The following is a 22,018-nucleotide window of genomic DNA, read 5'->3' as shown; positions in this document are numbered from 1 at the left end:
GTAGGAGGGATGCGGTACCTGGGTGATGGGCACCCAGGAGGATATGTGATGGGATGAGCACTGGGTGTTACATGTAAGCGATGAATTATTGGACTCTCCACCTGAAATTAATGATGTGCTGTATGTTGGCTGATTGAATTTATATTTTTTAAAAAAGACTGAAGCTTAACAAGAGAATAAGAGAAAATCCACAGAGGGGGCATCGATGGCTTTGTCTTATTGACCAGTCTTGGTTCTGAACAGAGAGGTGACACGCCCACCAGAGACCTCTGACATACTAGAAGGGCCTGAGACTCTTGCCAGCATCTCTGAACTGCAGTGACCCCCGGGAAGGTGGCTGCCCAGAAGCACAGGAAGGCTGGCCCACCAGCGACTGGATTACTTCCTCGAACCCCCGCTGTAAGTGTAATTTCTCTTTGTATTTTACCTTGTAACTGGTTATTATTCGTAAAAACAGAAGTACAACTGGTGTTTGCATGCTTACATTTGTATAGCAATTTTGCTGATCTGATTCTTTGCAGACAGAGAAAAATGTGTTTGGTGAATAAAGATTTTGGGTCTCCTCATATGGTAGCTACACCTTCCGATTCTCGTACTCGCTATGTTTGACGTTTACCCTATATATATAGTGTGTGTATACACGTCAACGAGTTATTCGTTATTCAGCCCTCCCTCCAAATGCTATATGGACCTTAGTTACTTCCGTTAACTACCATGGATGCCTCCATGCATGTTTTTTTTTTTATTTAAAGATTTTATTTATTCATAGAGACACACAGAGAGAGGCAGAGACACAGGCAGAGGGAGAAGCAGGCTCCATGCAGGGAACCCGATGTGGGACTCGATCCCGGGTCTCCAGGATCACACCTCGGGCTGCAGGCGGCGCTAAATCTCTGCGCCACCGGGGCTGCCTCCATGCATGGTTTTAATGCATTTTGGAGTTTTATTTTTAACTTTCCAACTCCCAAATTTGTTCTTAATATATTAACACTGATACCTTTATCTTTGCATCTTGCAGTAGCTCTTTGAAATATGACTGGAAGAGGGGAGGCCTTGCTGCTATGTGGCTCCCAGTGGAGTCCACATGAGTCCAGCTCAATATATGAGGCTCCTGGAATTTGGGACAAGGTGGGAGGTTGGCTTTGTGGCGTCTGCTCCTTTACTATGGCTGGAAATGATTTCAGGAGGAATGTGATCCTCAGCCTGGGACTCGCTGCTGCTGGCCTCTGGCCAACGAGGAATTTGAATGACCTTGACTTATTGAAACCTCAGCCTGGGTGGAGGGGGGTGTGCCGCGGGGAGGCAGCCACACAGACACACGGTCTCTGTCCTCCTGCCTGTCGGGCCGCTGATGCCTGAGAGGTGTGTCTCCTCCACTCCACAGGAGCTGACTGTCAGCAGCTGCATTCCGCTTCTGGAATGAACCCCCTGCTCCAGCCCCCATCGCTGCACTGTGTTTGTATCCCTCGGAGATTTTTACGTCATATTTGAGTCCAAAGTGTCTTTTCCAGTTTTCTCCTTCCGTGTTTCATCCACGGTCCTCTGGGTGCAGAGCCAAAGGTGAGTGTGCAGAGAGAATCGGGGTAAGAAGCCTTTCCCATCATCGCTCAAGGAAGAAAATGTAGGTTATCACATCACTGTGGCTGTTCCTAACCTGTTGCTTGAAGGAGTATAAAGGCTTTTAGAGAAAGCTCCTTTCTCGAAATAAATTTAAATTTAAAATGCCTTATTGAGGAGTTACACTCTTCTAAGGAAGAAGAAGAATGTAGCAGCTGAGGTTTATTACTATATAAAATCTGCAGCCTACCCTTGGTGTACATGAAAACTGGGAACTTTGAGGCCATTAGAAAAATGACAGGTTTATCGGGCAGCTCAAAGCTGCGGCAGGAGGGGGAGGGCGCTGGGGGAGCAGCACCCCGAATCCTGCAAACACCTGGAGACTTTTCTTTCTTTCCTCTCAAACGCTCTTTCTCCAACATGCATAGTTTGTCCTTCCACTGAGGTCAAATCTTTGTCCAAGTCAGTTTTCCCGATTCTAACACCTCTGACACTCACTCGCACCCCTGCCAGCCTTCTTTGTCCCTTCTCCATAGAGCTTACCTCCATCAGATGTTCTACATGTTTTATTGATTTTCTGTTTCATTGGCTGCTTTTCCCGCAATTTTGAGCAGGACCTGGAGAAAAAACAGGCCGCCCAGCCCACCCACCCCGTTCCCTGCTGAGGGTCCTCCTGCACCTGCACGGAATAAGCCCCCCCAACCCAATGTTGTGAGTGGTGAGTGGGCAGAGAGGTGCCGCTCTGTGAAGCCCCCTGCTTCGATCCCTGGGGTTTGGGGTCAGGGCCATGCCCCCTTCTGCTGGCATCCTCCACCTGGGAAGCAGCTTCTGCGCTGCTGCTGGGACACCATGCGCCTGGGGGGGCACTGGCCCTCCTGACTGGGAGTTGCCGCAGCTCCTAAACCACACAGTTGGATGTTCCCGGTGACAGCCCATGGTGAGTGGCTCAGGAGAACATGCTGTTCCTGTGATTCAGGAGAGGAGTGGGACTCTCTTGAGTGGTGGCCTGGGGCTTCTCCCTATACCCTGGGGCAGGAGGGCAGAGCGCAGAGCCTTCTGCTGCATAGGGACTGTCCTTACAGGTGTGGTTGAGGCAGAGGTCACCCTGCAGGGACCTGTGATTCCATCCACTCTAGCTGCTGGCTGAGTCGAGGGGTGACGCTGGCAGAGGTGGACAGCAGGGCACTGGGGTGCAGGTCAGGGGCGGGTCTGGGACACAGGATGGCACGGCGCCCCCAGGACTGGTTCTGAGCTCCTTGGTGCCCACCGTGGAGCCCCTGTGTCCCAGAGACAGAGAAACGATGAGATGTAATTATCTGCTTTATACTGGACATCGCTTTGATCAAGCTATTCTAAATCAACCACAGAAACACTGGAGGAGTTTTAATAAACCTTGTCCCAACTCCTATAATACTTGTTTCTATATTAAATCTAACAGAACCTCAGAAACACGTGGAAAAAAAGGTGAATCACTATGTATTGTTACCTTAGGAAAATGGGTGATTTTCCCAACATATGGAGAAAATCACTCAGTTTTGTCCTTTAATCTGTTAATGTCGTCAGTAATATTCATAAACTTTGTCCCATCAAACCCTGCTTCAATTCCTGCAGTAAGTGCCCTGTATACATATGGATTATCATTTTATATATACTGTCAGATTCCGTTTGCTAATATTTTATTTAAGGGATATTGAAACAGGGCTTGGGAGTGAGTTTGGCTTGTGATTTTTTTTTCCTTTTGTGTTTGCTTTTTTTTTTTTTTTTTTTAATGCACTGCTCCTGTTTTAACTTCAGTGTCGAGACACACGGTCTCCTAGAATACTTGGGAAATATATTATTTTTTCCTATGCTCTGGGAGAATTTGCATAAGATTTTAAGTTTGGTAGGAGTTTCCTGTAACACTGTGTGAGTCTGGTATTTTCTCTGCAGGAACACTTTTAACCACTACTCCAGATTACTTGGTAATCCTGGTGCTTTCAGAGTTTCCTCTAGATTCAGTTTTGCCAAGTTACGCTTTTCTGTAATTTCTCCATTTCAAGTTTCCAAATTTGTTGGTGCATAGTTATGTATGTTTTATTTCAATATGCATTAGAAGTGTAGGTTTGTCCACTTTCATTCCTAATACAGCTTATTTTTGCCTTCTCTCTTATCTTCTTCTTCTTCTTCTTTTTTCTTTTGAGTATGAAAGCCTTAGAATAATTTGGCTTTTAATGAAGAGGAACAAAATGCAAGTGGTTTAAATGCATTGAGTTGAACGGTATTATATACTTAGTTTATTAACTCATTGTTATGTGCTATTTACATCTTTTTTTCCTGAACACAGTACATTTTCTTTTTTTTTATTGGTGTTTCTCTCTTATCTTCTTAATTAGCTTTACTTATATTTGTCTATTTTATTAACCTCCCGCCAAACCAACATTTGACTCTCTTTTCTCTATTCACTATTTATTTAACTGATTTCTGTTGCCCCGTTATTGTCTCTTCACATCTGCTCTATTTGGGTCTGTTCAATGAGTGGCCTTTCTAACTTTTAAATCTGGATGCTTTACTTGTTAATACTTAGAGTCTTTTCTTTCTCTTTCTTTCTTTCTTTCTTTCTTCTTTCTTTCTTTTGTTAAAATTTTTATTTATTTATTTATTTATTCATGAGAGACACAGAAGGAGAGGCAGAGACACAGGCAGAGGGAGAAGCAGGCTCCCTTCAGGGAACCCGATGCGGGACTAGATCCCAGGACCCCAGGATCATGACCTGAGCCAAAGGCAGATGCTCAACCACTGAGCCACTCAGGCATCCCTCATGGAATATTTTCTTGGTCATTCATTTCTCCATGTTTCTAAATTCAATTTCCTCTTTGACCCACAAATCATTTAAAATCATGTTTTGTTTTGTTTCTTGTATTTTTTTTTATTGGAGTTCGATTTGCCAACATATAGTATAACACCCAGTGCTCATCCCGTCAAGTGCCTCCCTCAATGCCTATCACCCCGTCCCCCTTCCACCTCCCCTTTTTATGTACTTAGAGGCCTTTTTTCTTTATCTTGTTGACTTCTTGCTCAGTTGCATCATGCAACATGATCTGCCAGACATAAATTGTTTGAGCTCGGTGGAGAGTGGAGACTTGTTTTGTGCTCTGTGCATGGCCAATTTTTGTAAATGTTTCATGTGAGTTTGAGGTTAATGTGATTCTTTAATTGTAGGGTGCAGAATTCTGCACAGTCCATTAAAACATGCTGGTTCATTGTTACATTAGTCAGAATTTTTCAGAAAAACAGAACCAATAGGGGATATATTTATATATACAAAGGGAGAAACTCACATGGTTATAGAGATTGAGAAGTCCCTGGGTCTGTTGTCTGCAAACTGGAGATGCAGGAAAGCCAGTGGTGGAGCTTAGTCTGAGTCCTCCAGACCTGAGAACAGGGACGCTGTTGGTATGAGCCCCCAAGTCGAAAAGGCCAAGACCCAAAAGTTCTGATGTTCAAGGGCAGGAGAAGATGGACGTGCCAGATGCAGAGAATTCACCCTCCCTCTGCTTCCTGCTCTGGCAGGGCCCTCACTGCGTTGGATGCTGTGCGCGCATGGTGCTGAGGGCAGGTGTTGGCCCAGTCTGCTGCATTAGTGAGAATCTTCTCCAGAATCTTTCACAGACACACCTAGAGATAATGTACTAGCTCTCTGGGCACCCCTTCATCCAGGTAAGTTGACATAAAATTACCCATCATGATTGTGTTGTTCAACTCTTCCATACTTTTGGGGCTTTCTCCCCATTGGACCTAACGATGTTTGAAAACAATGTGGAAAGACCACATTGTATGGGGTAGATTTTTCATTTCCTCCCTGTATATATGTCTATACCTTCAAAAAGTTGTTTAGGGGCATTTTACAAGCTTCATAGAGGTTAAAATTGTTAAATGCTCTTATTGAACTGATTTTTAAAAATTATTTAGTAGTGATTCTCTCTAGGCCTAAAATACTTTTGCCTTAAAGCTTTAACAGCTGTTGCTGCAGTGAGCTCAGCCTTCTTTTGATTAGCATTTGCCTACTTACATTTTGCTGTCATTTTACTTCCACCTTTTCCCATGTCTTTAGGTTCAGATGTGTCCCTTATATATAGCATGTAGTTGAATTTAAAAATCCAGCCTAGCAGTCACCAACTGTCGTGTTGGGTTCCATCCATTTGCTTTTACTCTATTTGTTTATCTCCTTGGATATGTCTTTGTGCTGTCTTGAAATTCTAAGATATTTTGAACGAGGGGCCCTGCATCTTTATTTTGCACTGAGCTTCACTAATTCAGCTGATCCAGCTGAGGAAGAGTCTGGATGCACACAATGGCCAGTGCCAACTGGTGAATGTGAGCCAGCTCAGTTGAGCTTGCTGATGGACTTCTGGGACATTCTCTTTCCTGCTTATGATCTGATTCTCTTTCTGTTGCTTTATTTTCATTAACAGCTAAATTAACTGAATCTTTGTTGTGGACCTGGCATTGTGCAAATCAAAAGGCATTTCATCCTCACAATAACATTACAAGCAGGGTTATTATTATCTCCAACAAATGGAAGGTCAGAAGCTATGTAACTCGTAGAAAGTCAACACCTATAAATGGCAGGACTCAGGTCCAATCCAGAACTGTGACGCCTTCCTGTCCTTTCCAACCAACCGGGATTTGGCAAAATACTTATTCCGAGATGAGTTTTCCGATGATCCCATTCTTCCCTCAGCTGCCTGTTTGCTGTGAATACTTCTCCAAAAGTCCCTCCTACCTCTGGTTTTGGTTTCGGGTCTGCCAACATCCAAAACTGGTGGCTCCTGTGGCTGTGTCCAGCTGGCCAGACTCGACCCCCTTTGCCATAAGGATTTCTGGAGCCACCTTTGCCTGTGTGCTTCTACCTGCATGTCACACATGGCTCCTCCACTTACCAAATCCCTACAAGTTTCTCCAAGGTGCCCTTGCTCCCTTCCAGGAGGACCCTGGCTCCTGGCTCCTGGCTCTGCCCCAACTTCCTTGTTCTACTCAAGAATGTTTAACTGGACTGACTCATAGACCAAACCCAGATATTTTTGCCCAGATAGAAAGACCTGCTGCCCTGGAGAATGTTAGTTTATTCTCAAGATTATTCTTGCCACTGATCCCCTCCCATTGTTTCATAGTTTCATGATAAGACTCTTTCCTCAAGTCTTGCCTGGCTATATAGAGTATCCCTCACGTTGACATATATCAAAGAATGGAGCCCTATGAGTCTTTTTTGGAATTCCAGTACACGATTCCTTCTTATCTCATGCTGCTGTCTTCTTGGAGTCTGGAAGCAGGTCAAGTGTTTCAAGGCACCCTTGCCCAGTAACACAACCCCCAGAAGACAGACAGTCCACGCACACACGCACACTGCACATGAGCCATTCCTTCCTTCTACTGAACCCCAGTGTTGTCGCTCAAGATGAGTTTCCCACTGCACCCTTGCCGGGGTCTGTTGACCCATCTGGTAGGGGAACTGGCTTTACATCCGTGTGAGCAAACCAGCACAACCTTCTCCCACAGGGCCTTCCATAAGCCATGTGATGATGACACCTCTGATGTTGCTCTCTGCTGGCTACTCTCAGGTAGATCATGAACTCTGGAAACTACGCTCTCACATCCTTTGGAATCACTGTAGAACCTGGCATAGTACTGTCACTTAGTAAATACTTATAGGGGTGGATCTTAGCAGCTGCTCAGAGCCTTCCACTAGAAAATCTTAAAAAGGCTGGTGCTGGAAAAAAAAAAAAAAGAAAAATAAATAAAGCCAGTGCTGTCTCAGCAACATAAAGGAACAGTGATTCTGCATAATTATAAGCTAAGCGTCGGAGCCACTTGGCAGTATTGAAGTGTAGACAGTGTTGTTATAGTCTGTATATTATATATGGTTTAAGTCAATCTGTGATCACCGGGTAGGCATTTCATACATCGTTGTTCTTAGTCTATGTGCTTAACCATTTGTTGATATTTCATTCAGTGTATGTCAAGTACAACTGACCAGTTATTATGATCCCGTTCTAGCGTGCCACTTTCTCAGGAACGCATACTTTGAATGAGACTCAGAGCAGTGTCATAACGAAAATATGTTAATGCCCTTCTTGATATGCATTTAGCAACTCAATGTTTGAAAGCTCTTGATTTTCTCTTTGAAATGAAATTCTCCTGGTAATACATGAAGATCTAGAGTTTTCCTATTTTTATTTCTTTTTCTTCCCTCCTCCTTGTGCTCTGTCTGACTTCCTTCGTCCTTTTCCTGCGATATGACAAGTTTCAACCTCTGCTTCTAATCGAGCATGTTAATTATTCCTAATGATATGTACCACCCTGAGAATGGTAATATGCATGAGATGGGCAGTATTTAGTCTCCTTTTCTCATTTACACCTTTTAAATATTTTTTGATGGTTGTCTGTGCTCCACCTACATCCTGCCTCTGAAGTAGATAGGGTTTACTATCATGTTTGCTGGAGGGGACACATTTGTTCTCACCACGAAGATGCTATGTGTTTTAAGCATTTGGATAACAGGCACCTCTAAAAGAGAGCATCAGGTTTAAATGTAGTGGCAGGCTTAGCCCGTATGCTTGCAAGGGTTGGCCTCAGGTTACTCTCTTTGTGTTGCTTTATGACACAACTTTATTTGTCATCCTTCTTGGGGTTCCATTTTGGCTTTTTTTTTCCCTTAAAGCAGGCTCCATGCCCAGTATGCAGCTCAGTGTGGGATCTAAACTCATGACCCTGAGATCAAGGCCTGAGCTGAGATCAAGAGTCAGGATGCTTAACTGACTGAGCCACCCATGTGCCTCCTTGTCTTTGCTTTTTTAAATGTAGTTATGCTGATCTACATTTTTGAAAATACAAGTTGGAGACCAAATATGAGTTAAGAGCTACTTCATGTTGTTATCTGAGGCTTTTTTGGTGAGAACTAGAACTACAGAAAGTGTAAACAGTTTCATATAGAATAAAGAAAATAAACTTTATTCAATAAGAGGTCACGGATAATTAACATTTGATCCTTGGTTTCATGGCATATCAGTAAAGGGAAGAGAGCAAAGGGCTACTTAAGGATTTGTAGACAAGGGCAGGATAGGATGGGCACCAGGCTAGGACTCTGGACACTGAAGGTAGAGAGGCTGAGGTGGCCAAAGGACTGGAGTGGACACTGGCTGAGGCAGTAGAGACAGTGCTGACCCAGGGCTCAGGCGATGGGGGAGAGGAAGCTTCAGGAAGACGAGCTCCACTATAGACATAGCGGATGCAGCTGGGGATTCACCGCCAGGGGCCAGCGAGGCTCAGGGATGGGACAGTTCATAGAGGGGACATCCAGGCCGGGGCTTCTAAAGCTGCTGGACGGGACTCTTGCCAAAGGCCAGCTGAGGACACAGCCCCTAAGGTGTTGCTGAGGGACCTGATCAGGTGTCAAGGCTGGAGATTCTTGCTCAACAACTTAGTGGGATTCTGTCTACAGGTGGAGGAAGCAGGTGGAGGCCCAGGGATGAGCCTTCAGTGAAAAGAGAGCTCAGGGCAGCCTGTCTGAAGTTTGGTCAAGGACAGTCTTTGTTCTTGAGGTGAATGGAAGGGGGGCTGTGAGTGGGGCTCAGGGTGGTGTTCTGCATCCCCTCACCCCCAGCAGGCATCTCCTCCACCTTGACCTTGCTCTAGCTCTCCTCGTGCTCTTTAACCCCACTGAGCAAGCAAACTGTCTCCACTGCTTTTGTGGGAATTCTTGTCAGAGTGACTTTATGAGCGCCACACTGTCCACTAGAGCTTTCTGCAATCACGGTGAGGTCTTACTCTGCTCCAGTCAATCTGGCTCGTGGCTGAGAATTTGCAGTGAGCAGAGTAGTGACCTCCCCAACAATGCACCTGTCCTGATGGCTGGCGAAGCTGTGAGCTTATGTGGCCAAGAGGGTTGAGGAAGCTGATGGAGTGAAATTTGCTACTGGACTGACCTTTATCATGGAAGCTGGTCCTGGATTCTCCAGGTGGACCCAATGCAAACACAAGGGTCCTGCAGTGTGCAAGCAGGCCAGGGGCCGGGGGAAAGGGCCTCCACTGGTCACCATGGGCCCTGGAGATCCCGAGGTCACAAGCCCAGGAATGCAGATACCTCCGGAAGCTGAAGGGGCCGAGAAGGAATTCTCTCCAAGAACTTCCAGAAAGCCACACAGCCCCACTGGTGATTTTAACCCAGGGAGATCTGGGCTGGGCCTCTGACCTCCAGAACTGCACATCATACATTTGTGTTGTTTTGTCCACTAAGTTTGGGATAATTTGTTACAGCAGCAAAGGAAAACTACACTTTAAATTGTATTTAGTTTTCTTAAATATAAATGCAAGAAGCCCCAGGTGGCTAGTGGTTCTTTTGCTGTTTAGCACAGTGGGGACTGCAGTGCCCTGGTGCCGTCAAGGCACAGACCTTGTGGTCTGGGAGTGATCTTTCCCAGGTCCAGAAGTCCGCCCCATAGTGTTCTTGCCACCTTACTATATGGTATCTCTTTTCCAGCTCCTCCTGCCCTTTGACAGGATGGAGAGGACTGCAGGCTGGCTCAATGTGGAGAGCAGACCGCCTCTGTGCAAGGTCCTGGGGCTCTGGGTTACTGCCAGCCTGTGTCCCCCGCAGGCTCTCAGAGGAACAGACATGGGCTAGGGGCATCGTCCTCCAGAGGCAGGGACCTTCCAAGGGCAGCAGACAGAGCATGAAGTGCAAGAGAAGAACCTTGTGGGGGCAAACGAGACTCAGGAAACCACAGGCGATGGCTGGCCGTCTCTAAGACCCTTTGGAATCAGAAATGAAAGTGAAGAGAACTAAGCAAGGCACTGACAAGGAAGGGTGGCCGTGCCCCGCACACTTTATCATACAAGTGGACGGGCGGGCGAACTCTTCGAGGTGCTCAGAGCACCGATTCCATCTGAGAGGTCGAAACCTGAACCACCCTCGGCCAAGAGTCAAACTTTGCACAGAAATCACATGGTTTCTGTACTTACCACCTGGACTTTGGGCCAGCGTGTTTGTGTTTACTATTAAAATATGATTAAGTCAGAGGAGAGATGGGAAGAGGTGGATGACATAGGGAAGGGGGTCAAGAGGACATTCATGTGATGAGCACTGAGAAATGTGTGCAATTGTTGGATCACTATTTTGTGACCCTAAAATAACTGTAACACTGTATATTAATTATATTTCAATAAAAACATTAAAAAGTGATTAAGTTAAAAATGCCTTATATTCCCCCTAAGTAGGTCATATTAACTCTTTTTAAAAAATGTTTTCTTTACATGAAAGTAATTACTACAAAGTTCATGGTAGAAAATGAGGAAAATATACAGGAAATATAATCAATCACTACATGAAAAATATCACGAGTAATGCTTTCTTATAAAAGTTATTCCTAGTCAGAAGAGATATTTGGAAGAATATCCAAATATATTCAGCTTGTCTTGCCCTGTAGCTGGATTGGGGGACTATGCCAGCCATGTTGGAGGGTTTCTTTTCTTTTCTTTTTTTCCCCTATTTCTATTTATTTATTTATTTATTTATTTATTTATTTATTTTATTATTATTTTTTATTTTTTTTAGATTTTATTTATTTATTCATGAGACACAGAGAAAGAGAGAGAGGCAGAGTCACAGGCAGAGGGAGAAGCAGGTTCCCTGCAGGGAGCCGATGGGGGACTCGATCCCAGGACCCCAGGATCACACCCTGAGCTGAAGGTAGATGCCCAACCACTGAGCCACCCAGGTGTCCTCCTTTATTTTTTATTTATTTTATCAGATTTAACATCAGAGACTCTGTTCTGTTTAGACAATGGGGAGTGTTGAAGATGCAGCAGGGCAGTGGGTAACTAGATACAGCATGGATCCGAAGGGAGAAATGGTGTCAGAGATCCCACAGGAACCTGGGAAGGGATTAGGATGGGAAACTTTAAGGCAGCCATGAGTAGAGAGAGTAGCAGATAAGAGCCGTATAAGGGACACAATCTCCAGGATTTAGTAATTTGCCGAATGTATTGGCGTGGAGGACAAGAGATGCCCCCATCTCTTTCGTGTTATAAATGACACTGGGAAGAGGCATTCTTGAATAGGCATTTCCAAACTTGGCTCTTCCTGTCTCCCTAAGACAGCTCCTCAAAGTAGAACCATTGAGTCCAGAAAGATGGTGGATCTCTGGGTGGGTTCTAAGCCCCTCACCTCTGCTTTTCTGCTTGAGTTCAGAGCTAAGTGGCAGGAGAGCTGAAGGGAGAGTCAGAAAGTGACCCCGGTGCCAGCTTTATTCCTCACGTGCATGCAGCAGCAAGGTCTCCCCAGCAATGGGCCTGGACATAGGAGGACCTCCTCCCTTGTAGGCCTGCTGATGGCTTGGGCCTGGGAGTGGAGAAGCATGCATGATCCTCTGTCCACCCCACTTCCAAGGGAAGGTGAAGAAGGGCCAAGGTAAGCAGACTTTAGCCTTGGCTATGTCTCACCTACCAGGGGTGAGAGTCCTTGAGGGGTGGGCAGTAGTGAGGACAATTTAGGATCCTCATGGATACCAGAGCAGGGGCAGAACTACATCCTTGCAAAGGCAAGGAGTTTGATGGCTGCCATCGATTTGCATTTTTCTAGGCAATGGAAAGCCTGCTGGACAAGGTCTTGGACTGAGAGGTATATCATGTCTTAGGAATGGAGTCTGGAAGGGGAAAATCATGACTTCCATGGAGAAACTGGCTGAAACCACTTGACCAAGTAATGAGGATTGACATGACTGTTGGTGTTGTGTGGAGGTCACTCACCTATGGTGTGTGCTGATGAGGTGGTCATTTCACCCTGTCCTTCCCCCAAATCCATCACCTCTGTCTAACGAGGAAACATCAGGAAGCCCATACAGGATGCTCTACAGGATCCTTGACCTATTCCCCCAGACTGTCTGGTCACAAACCACGAGGAGGCAACAGGACGCTGGAGAGACATAGCAGGTCAGTGGGAGGCTGGATGGGGGCCTGGAACAGAAAGGGACAGAATCTAGAACTCCCAATAAAATCTGAAGTTTAGTTAATAATAATTTCCCAATGCTCATTTTGTTTTTTTCCATGGTGTCTTAGCATATAAGGTACAATGGGGACATTGGGTGAGGGCTGTACCCACAGCATCCTTCACAACTTTCCAGTGATTCTAAAATTACCCTAAAATAAAAGGCTCATTTAATTTAAAAAGCATTGTTTAATTGAAGAGTTGGAGAGGAATGCCAGGGGCCCATGAAGGGTTCCTTGGGCCATCCCCATGTATGAGCACTTCATTCTGAAGAAGGCAAAGGGGATTGTCTGGGGAGTCTTGAGAGCAGCTTATATTGTGGGAAGCTAACTCTGGTGGAAGAGCATGGGAGTGGGGGTCGGGGATCAGTTTGAGGCCCGTGTGGTAATGAAAGCGATATGTTAGGAGCACCTGACCCAAGGCTGGGGCGAGGAGGCTGGGACAGCAGAGAGGAGATGTAGGGCAGCCAATGTGCAAGGAGAACTAGTGGGCTTGGTAACCGACCCCCTGTGGGAAAAGAGGAGGCAAGGGTGCCGCAAGAGCTCAGCCACCTGCATCTGGTTGGACGTGGGGCCACTGAGCTGTGGGCCACGTAGTGGCAGAGACTGACCTTGGTATCTGTGATGTCTGGGGAATATTCCCACAGGAGCCTCAAGTCCAGAGCTGCCGCGAAGGAAAGCTCTGAGGGCATAGGAATGAGTGCTCCTTATCAGGGTGTGAACAGAGAAGGTGGTCGAGTTGAGGTTAAGTTGAGGAAGATGACACTGGAGCGTGGAGAGAGGAAAAAGGAGAACATGAGGTTGAGAATGTGAGAGCAGTGCTGGGGAAGCCAAGGGAGGAGACGGTGCCCAGAGCAGCTCCTCCTGCAAATACCCTCTGCTCCCGGGCTGACTCAGCAGCTCCTGAGTTGTTTCTAACTCGAGGCTCATCCAATGGCATTTTAATTGACAAGCAGTTTTATTTGTGAATCACTTCCCAGATGAAAGATCCAGGATGGATCCCCTAAGCCTTTCACCAACAGACCAGAAAATACTCTTCCCACCAGACTGATTTCCTCTAGTGACTTATCGTTAATCTGGCAACAGAGGCAAAGCAGGGCTTGCTGTTCCCAAAGTTGCATTTACACATGTCCCTGGATGTCCTAGGGTTACATCCCTCCCTCTGGGTACAATTACTGCCAGGTTCCCATGGGCATCAGGGGCAAAGCTCTTTAGTCCTCAGCAGGGCCAGTGGAGGGAGCAGCCTGGGATGGCAGAGCTGGGTGCATGGCCTGGAGGTGGCCTCTGCAGCAGATACCAGGGAGATGGAAGGCACAGATAAGGCAGGAATGATGATGAGGGTTTGCTGGCCGGTCCCAGCAGGTCCAGCCCAGAAGCGAGGGCTGCAGTGAAAAACTACATGCTGCCAGGGTCCAACTTAGCAATCAGGCCGGGCTGGTGGAAATACTTCATCTGCCCGTAGACTCTGGGGAAATGTTCCAGTTCTAGGGCTTCCAGGCGGCTCCGGGGTGCAGAGAGGCAGGCCCTTTAAATGCTGATCCCTAAATCTCTAGGACCAGAATACTAGGTTGGAGCTGGGAAACCAGGCAAAACTTAAGGGAAGAGGGAGTTGCCACTCTTTTGTCACTCCTGTGATAAATTTCACGTGCAGATAATCAAATCAGAGCTCTGTGGGGTCTGAAGGGAAACTGAGGAAAGGCTGCAGATGTATTTTCTCCCCCAGGCAGGACTGACTAGGGGTTTAAGCTGTGGCCAGCCAAGGGACCCAGGGACTGACACGGATCAACTTCCCAGCGGTGGGTAACGGTGGACGACACCTAATGTGGGGTCTGCTTTGGCTCGGTCGTTGTGGTCACTGGGACAGCCACGCTGGGCTGGGTGTTGTAGCCAGTGGTGACCGAGAAGCTGACCAGGTCAAGTACTGGAGGTCTGGGCATCGACCATCAGCCAATGGGCTCCAGCTCAGACCTGAGCAGTTCAAGCTGAGCACAATAAACAGGGTCCCTAGGAAGTCACTGGGAGCCAAGAGAGGGGACCTAAGGGCAGCATTGGCCTACTTCACCCCGTTCAAGTGTGTCTGGGAGTCAGGAAGTTTGCTATACTTAAATTACCCACTACCACTTTCTTTTTGTCTTTTCAGACATTAGGTCTTTCTTATGCTGTCTCCGTGTTTCCTCTCAAATCAGGTCCTGTTGTAATTACGTGGCTCATACAATGGGAACCTCCTGTAGAGCTGCAAGGAATTTCTGTATATCTTGTCAAGTGTAAATTAAGGAAAACCTGATTCTGGGCTATTACAGTTGTATAAGTATCCAGTTTAATTCACCTTCAATAAAAGATTCAGATAAAGTTGTTAAATGAGTTCAACCAGAGCGGAATGATCCAAAAAGAAAAAAAAAATCACACATCTTTTTTTTTTCTTTTTTTCAAAAAGAAAAAAAAATCACAGCCCTTTTGAGTGCTCAATACAAAGGCTAAGCATGCAGCTTGAAAGGAAGGGGCAAAGTGGGCTTGAGTTCTTCTGCCTAATTGCACACAGCATCCTGCGTCTATATCCATGTGGGACTGCAGGCAACGAGAAATGTAGATCCTTGCACCAACATCAGAGGAGTGACTATTCCTCAGAGAGAAGATCTACATACACCGCTAGCAGAGCATCTGTATCTGGAGGCTGCCCTCCGAAGACATCCTGAGCGTCGGCGGGAGAAAATGCTGAAGTCCTGCTTCCTCCTTCCTCTGTTTACTGCAAAGCAGCAAGTGGGTGCTCCCTGGCTACGAAGACACAGCCTTGACAGATGGTCTTCCTGTCTGGTGTGTTGACTCCCCCAAAGACATCCTCGATTGCCCTTAAGGCTGGGAGCACCTGCCTTGAACCCCTGCAGGATCCCTCCCTAGATCACCACTCAACTTTGCTCCCCATTCCATGTCAGTAGAATCTGAGCAGGGCCTTAGGTCACCCTGGGGTTAGCTTTGGACAATTGCTTTCATTTTACCCCATAAAGGATCTTCTGGGCCTCACACTCAGTGCTCCGTGCCTTCTATCACAGGCCATCAGCTGCAGGGATCAGGTGTAAATCAGAATGCATAGCTTGCACAAATAGGCCCTGAAATAAATTCTGCTCATTGCTTGGACTACTCAGCAGCACCCATGCACACAAGACCAAAGCTGTGTGCAGCCCAGGTTCTGGTGAATATGTTCCCGAAGAGTAGAGGAGGTTGGTGAAGACCCTTGGATCACTGGGGATTCTGATGGGCAACCTTGTTTGGACAAGGGCAGGTAGCCAAGGAGGCCAGGTCACTAGGAGGACCTGTTGTGTATACCGCGACCTGCAGGAGGGCCTCCTGAGGTACCCTCCTCTCAGCCTTTTCTGATGGCACTCACAGCATCTTCTAGAAGGACAGAGCAATGGCAACCACTGGAATGTTATACCTGGGTTACTTGCCCTTCTGTATCCTGCATCTCCTTCCCTCCCCCTGCCTCCCTTGGCAGATTAAACAAAGGCACTGAATTAAGGATGCATGTGGCTCTTCAGGGAGGAGAGATCATGAGACTTCTCTCCCTCCTCCTCGAGGCAGGGCCTCCACTTGGGGAGAATCTGAGTGTCCAGCCAGGTGAAGTCAGGTTTGAGGGGCCAAGCTTAGCAGAAACAGCCAGAGTTAATTAGTATCTCAGCCTGAGGCCTTGACGCTAATTTATTTGTGTGTCCCACCACTGTCTCAGAGCACGCTCCCTAACAATCCATTATCGCTTCCTCCCAGTCCTGAGAAAATCACAGTCGACTCAAGGAACTGAAGACACCTTCCCTGTCCGCTAGTCAGGAGATGGTGTTAATGAGGCCACACTAGCAGTGTGAGCCTTTTATGGGTTTTACGGCAATTAAAAAAAAATAACAATAAGAGCAACAACTAGATATTGAAATTAATTCTTGGGTTTCGGGTCTATGATAAGCAGCTCTTTAAAAATAATAGCTTTTTCTAACATATGATCTTGATTTTCACTAAGCAGTGAAATGATCCTAAATCAATTATTTTCTTTTTTTTAAATATTTTATTTATGTATTCATGAAAGACACAGAGAGAGAGGCAGAGACACAGGCGAGGGAGAAGCAGGCTCCCTGTGGGGAGCTCGATGTGGGACTCAATCCCAGGACCCTAGGATCATGACCTGAGTCAAAGACAGACGCTTAACCACTGAGCCACTCAGGTGTCCCTTATTTTATTTTTCTAAAAATGAATTTTTGTATTTTTCCTGGACATATGTGATCCCGAAAATATAAAAAAGGATGGCATGCATTGATTTTTAACAAGGAAAAGGACAAATTCTGTCAAAAATAACCCCCCCGCCCCGGAAATTTGGTACCATGGACAAAAAAAAAAAAAAAAAAAAGGTATAAAAGGCCTACTATCTATTTAACTAAGAAATTACTTTTTTTCCTAAACATGGAGAAAATTAAGTATTGTGCTAGAAAATAATTAGAAATGTTCCAAATTATATACATAAAGATGTTTGTTACAGTGTTTTTAAAAACAGAAATTAGACCTAACTTCTAGATCTAATAAAACACTGGCTTAATAAGTAGCAGTCCATTATGAACTCATTAAAAACTGCATTGTAGGAGATTTAATGATATAGCGAAATGCTTAGCTTAGTTTATTAAGTTAGAAGAGTAGATTACATAACAGCCTCTGCTTTATAATCTGAAAGTTGCAGGAAAAATGTATATACAGGGGCACCTGGGTGACCCCATCAGGTAAGTGTCTGACTTTGGCTCAGGTCATGATCTCGAGGTCCTGGGATCAAATCCCGCATCGGGCTCCTCATGGGGAGTCTGCTTCTCCCTCTACCCCTCCTCTCTGCTAATATTCTCTCTCTCTCTCTCTCTCAAAATAAGATAATCTTTTAAAAATGTATATACAACCAAAGAAAAGAAAGTATATAGAATTTTTAAAAGGTGATTATTTTGGAATGGTTTAGTGATGGATTATTTTCATTTTCTTCCTTGCACTTTCTTTTTCCCAAATCTACAATAAAGACACATTAAATTTGGTCAGCAAAGAATTATAGATATTACACAAAAGTTAAATCTTTACAAATAGTATTTATTTATGTTTAACAGCATTACAAGTCATTGTCAACGTTCATTATACTGCATGTACTTAAAGTGCACAATTTGATAAAGTTCTGATGTATGAATACACTTGTCAAGCTGAGACCACGATCCAGAAATGAACATATCTATCATTACTGGATTCCTCATGCCCCTTGGCAATCCCTCCCTCTCAACCTTTCCAGCCTCTGTCCTACGTCTCTGTTTTCTGCCACCTTGTCACTTTAGATCAGTTTGCATTTTCTACAATTTTATATACATGGAGTCATAAATAATATGCATGCTTCTTTTGTCTGGGTTCTTTCACTCAGGATAGACAATTTGAGATTATTCCAAGTTGTGTATTAGTAGGGCCATTCTTTTCATTGCTTAGTAGTATATTGTTATAAAGATGTACCAGTTTGTTTATCCATTCATCTGTTGATGGGCGTTTGAGCTGTTTCCAATTTTTGTTAATTTTTTAAAAAGTAAGGATTAGAATTTGTGTACAGGCTTTGTAGGAGTGTATGCTTTCAACTTTCTTGGGTAAATATATACAGGAGTAGAATGGCTGGATCATATGCTAGTTGTATTACACCTTACAAGAATTGGTCACATTTGTTTCCAAAGTGGTTGTGACATTTTACATTTTTAATAGCAGTAAATGAGAGTTTTATTTGCTCTGTGTCCTTGCCAAAATTTTGGTATGGCTGATTTTATTTTTCAAATTTTAGCTTTTCTAATCTAAGTGTACTGACATTTCATCTGGGTTTTAATGTGTTAGCATTTTCCTAATGACTAATGATGTTGAGCATCTTTTCACATGCTCATTGACCCTCCATGTATCATTTGGGAAACTGTCCATCAAATATTTTAAGAAGAGAATATTTCTCAGCTCATTGTATGATGCCAGCATTATCTTGATATCAAAACCACACAGACATATTACAAGAAGAGACAGCTATAGATAAATATCACTAATGAGCATAGATACAAATATTTTAGACAATAGTCTAGCAAATCTAGTAGAACAATATTAAAAATAGTGATGTATCATAATCAAGCAGTGCTTATTCCAGGATGCAAGGTTTGTTTAACATAAGTCATGTTGACCAACTAAGAAAGAAAGACTACATGATAATCTCAAAAGATACAGGAAAATTATTTAGCAAAATCTAACATCTACTCTTGATAAAAACTTTCAGCAAACTATGAATAGAGAGAAGTTGCTCAACTTGATAAAGATGTACCTATGAAGAAACATCATCCTCAGTAGGGAGGGCCTGGATGCTTTCCTCCTAAGTTGAGGAGCAAGAAGGATGCCCTCTCTGCCACTTCTATTCAACATTGCTCTGGAGGTGTAACTAGTGCAACAATGCACAGAAGAGAAATAAAGTACAGTATGATCAGAGAGGAAGAAACTGTATATTCCTGAATTACAAGATTGTCTATGTTGAAGATCTTGTGTAGTCTACCAGAAAACTTCTAGAACTAACAAATGAGTTTAATAAGGTTGCAGGGTTAAAAGATCAGTATATAAAAGACCATTATTATTTCCATATTCTAACATTGAACAGTTGGATTTTGAAATTTAAAAAATACTATTCACAATAGCATTGGAAATGTGGAACTTTTAGGGAAAGATCTTAGGAAAGATGTGAGAGATCTGAAAACTAAACATGATTCATAAGAATTCTAAGAGCCCTACATAAATAGATAGGCAGACCATGTTCATGGATCAGAAATTATCTCCCAAATTGCTCTACAAGTTTCACTTAATTCCAATAAAAATCTAAGCATCCTTTCAGTTTGTAGAAATTGACAAACTGTTTCTCAATTTTACATGGAACTTCAAAGGATCTAGTGTAGCAAATATGAAAAAAAGCAGAATAGCAAATATGTAACAGCTTTGTATGGTGGCAGATGGTAACTGTATTTATCATGGTGATCATTTCCTGGTATGTGTAGATGCTGAATCACTATGTTGTATGCCTAGAGCTAATATAATGTATGTATGTCAACTACACTTCAATAAGAAAATGAATACAAATAAAAAATGCTCAAAAAATAGAATAGCAAGTAAAATCTTTAAAAAGAAGAACAAAGTTGGAGAACTAGACTATCTTATTTCAAGACTCATTATAAAGCTACAATAATCAAGACAGTGTGGTGTTAGTGTAAAGACAAATAAACAGATCAATGGAATGAGGTAGATTCCAGAAATAGACCTACACATACATGGACAACTGAATTCCAACAATGATGCAATGTTGGTTCAATGGAGAAAAGATACTCTTAAACAAATAGTAATACACATAGATAAAAAAGAAAAAAGAAGGAAAAATACCCTCTTTTTAAAATATCTTGTACCATATCCAAATATGAATTCAAAATGGATCATAAATGTAAGTGTAAATCTAAACCAATAAATCCCCTAGGAGAAAACCCTGGAGAAAGCCTTTGTGATCATTGGATTAAGCAAGATTCATTAGACAACAAAAAGACAAATTAATAAACTGTATTTTATAAAATGAAAACGTTTTGCTTTTTCAAAAGCACTCTTTAGAAAACAAGAATAAAAAACACAGACAAGGAGAAATTATTTGCAAATCACCTATCTGATAAAAGACTCATGTCCAGAATTTATAAAGAACTCTAAAAACTTAGCCATAAGAAAACAAACAGTCCATGTAAAAATGTTCTTTTTTTTAAAGATTTTATTCATTTATTCATGAGAGACACAGAAAGAAAGGCAGATACATAGGCAGAGGGAGAGACGCCTCCCTCCAGGGAGCCTGATGTGGGACTCAACCTTGGGACCCCAGGATCACAATCTGAGCTGAAGGCAGATGTTCAACCACTGAGCCACCCAGGCACCCAAAATGTTCTGTGTCTATGCTTAAAACTATAGTTAATAATTTGATATATGTCAAGGCATTGTTGTCAAAAGTTAGCAACTGAGTAGTAACTAAAGGCCTACAGGTAGTTTTCATGCTTCAAATAACTGGCACCCGAACACATCCTACTGAAAATTCCCTTCTTCCCTTAAAATTATCAGTGGAAATAACAGAATATGAATCAGGTATTCCAAGTCTGTTTTGTGACTCACCAATTACTTCTCTTAGCTCAAGAATATAAGACATTATTGGAACTAAATATGTTTTAATCCCCTTGGGCAATTTTTGTGCAGCCTTTATTTTGATCAGGGCTCTCTGTGGAATGGAGGCCAAGGGACAGGAAGGATGAGAAGGATGACATGATTCGCCAGTGTGGTTCAGATCACAGCAAACCAGTATGATTGTGGGGCCTTGGTGGTCCATCCCATAACATACCAGGGGCACTAAAGTGAGTTATGATGTCCATATACCCAGACCCTTGTGCCAATGATTTCTATAAACTATTTATAAATGGTTGAGTGGCTTTCGATGGTCTGGTAAATGAGGTAGTAAATCTAATAGAAGATCATTCTTAAGTTTTGTTAAGATGGCTGGCAAGTTGCACTAACTGTTGATTTTTGTCCCAACCAGCTGCATATGCTGACATATGAACTTCCTTTGAAGCAAGTTCACCGAATCCTGACGTGTTACTGCTAATTACCCAAGAGGATGGAAATGCACTCTCTTTACCTGGGGTCTGGTGGGTCCTTAGCCAAGGGGGCATTACTGCAGATTCTTTTGGCCAGGCTGAAGTTTAAGATAAAAGCTGATAGCAATAATCTCATTGTACAGGCAGCTAACACACAATGAGGTTGGTAAGAGCAGATGTATGGATTCAATAAAATGCTGCTTTTTTTTCAAATTAAAACATTTTGTGGAGTTTGTGGTTTGCAGTAAGAGTGAAGGGTTCTGGGAAAGCAGCCATGCTCGCTTAGGTGAGATCCCAAAGTGATGACCCATGGGAAACTCAGAGGTGGGCGAGTGATGGGTCTTTTGCCTGTTCTGGATGGTCTTCCTTCTTGAACCAGACAGTGTCCCGGCTTGGTAGTCATTGTACAGCTGAGGAAACTGGACCCGGGAGGAGTCAACTGTGTTCAAGGGAGTAACAGAGGGAAAGATAGTGCCGGGTCCTCAGAGAAGCTGGGCAGCTTTAAAGCCCATGCACCTGGCTTTCTGATGGTGCTGTTGAGTCTCTGACATTTGCATAGTAACATTTCAAGACACAGCAGTTTCCAAAAACAGCAGAATCCCTCGGGATGCCAGGTATTGCCTTCACTGGGTGGTTTGTTGGTACCTCTGGAGGGCAGAGTACTGCCCTGGAGCAGCCTCTAGCACGGAGCTCACCCTGGGCTCACTCTACTCCTTGCTCATTTGTGGAGCTTGCATGCTTAGGAGCAGCTCCTAACATGACTTTTTCTG

At 44.0% G+C, this 22,018-nt stretch overlaps 1 long non-coding RNA gene across 2 annotated transcripts; it reads left to right on the top strand.

Moving 5' to 3' along the window:
* Window positions 1-1,310: 1,310 nt before the first annotated feature.
* On the top strand, window positions 1,311-21,443 carry LOC118353278 (uncharacterized). Of its 2 annotated transcripts, XR_004811964.2 has the most exons (4): window positions 1,311-1,560; window positions 5,107-5,253; window positions 12,173-12,522; window positions 21,191-21,443. It is a non-coding gene; the product is annotated as an uncharacterized LOC118353278 (long non-coding RNA). The 2 variants fall into 2 exon arrangements; XR_004811965.2 differs by lacking the exon at window positions 12,173-12,522.
* The last annotated feature ends 575 nt before the right edge of the window (window positions 21,444-22,018 follow it).

The sequence above is a fragment of the Canis lupus genome, chromosome 34 (assembly GCF_003254725.2).
Source record: "Canis lupus dingo isolate Sandy chromosome 34, ASM325472v2, whole genome shotgun sequence".
NCBI lineage: Eukaryota > Metazoa > Chordata > Mammalia > Carnivora > Canidae > Canis > Canis lupus.
The sequence above is the reverse complement of the archived record's forward strand: the minus strand, read 5'-3'. Positions and strand labels throughout refer to the sequence as shown.